This window comes from Tupaia chinensis, unplaced genomic scaffold (assembly GCF_000334495.1).
Source record: "Tupaia chinensis unplaced genomic scaffold, TupChi_1.0 Scaffold000573_1, whole genome shotgun sequence".
NCBI lineage: Eukaryota > Metazoa > Chordata > Mammalia > Scandentia > Tupaiidae > Tupaia > Tupaia belangeri.
Genome location: NW_006160087.1, coordinates 3,191,155 through 3,191,940, shown reverse-complemented (window position 1 = coordinate 3,191,940; position 786 = coordinate 3,191,155). Strand labels below are relative to the sequence as shown.

At 65.1% G+C, this 786-nt stretch overlaps 1 protein-coding gene across 1 annotated transcript in view; it reads right to left on the bottom strand.

Annotated features, from left to right (window-relative positions):
* The window catches only part of ADGRB2 (adhesion G protein-coupled receptor B2), a 42,695-nt gene that overhangs the window by 18,950 nt on the left and 22,959 nt on the right, over positions 1-786 (bottom strand).

The window sequence follows — 786 nt, the reverse complement described above, 5'->3', positions numbered from 1 at the left end:
GTTTGAAGGGACCCGGAGGGCTGGACCCCTCCTGCCCTCTGCTGCCCAGTCCAGGCTCTGCAACCAAGAGGGACTTGCAGGCCAGGCCTGGCCCCCAGTGCAGCTTCAGGGCTCATCAGCTCCAGGGCCTTCCCTCCTGTTTAGCCACCAGTCCCCAGCACGCATGGCCCCTGACACCTCGTGGCCCCTGACACCTCGTGGTCTCTTACACTGGGCCCCAGGGCAGCTCTGGAATCACAGCTCTGAATCCAGCTAGGTGTGGGCACCAAGCATGCCGTGGCTGCCTCGCTGGCCGTTTCCTCCCTGGAACCTCCCCAACACCACAGCTGGAAACTGACTCAGAGACCCCTGACAGGAGGCCGGGATGGCCCGAGCACTGTGCTAGGCACCGAGTGGAAGTTCAGTGGAGGGTCTCCCTGCTATTCCTCCCGGTCCCCTCTCCGGCTGCCCGCAGCCCAGCTTCCCCGGGTGAGCAGCAGCTGTAAAGCCCTCTGGCTTTCCTCGGGATCGGCCTCTAACAGGACCCAGTGGTCCCAGTGGGCTGGCCTGGCCCATCGGCCTTGCACCAACCCTCCCACCATGCCGCTCCGCTGGCCCCAGCCTGCGCCAGGGGCCAGCCACCACCTCCACCCCCACCCCCAGGCTGCAGAGGAAACCATGCTGTGCCACTGGCACGTGGCAGCGCAGGAAGGGCCCCGCGTCTGCTGGGCGCCCTGTGCCTCAGTCCTCCTGCCTCGGGCCTCTCCTCCAACCGCTCTCCACAACCATCTTTTTTTTTTTTTTTTT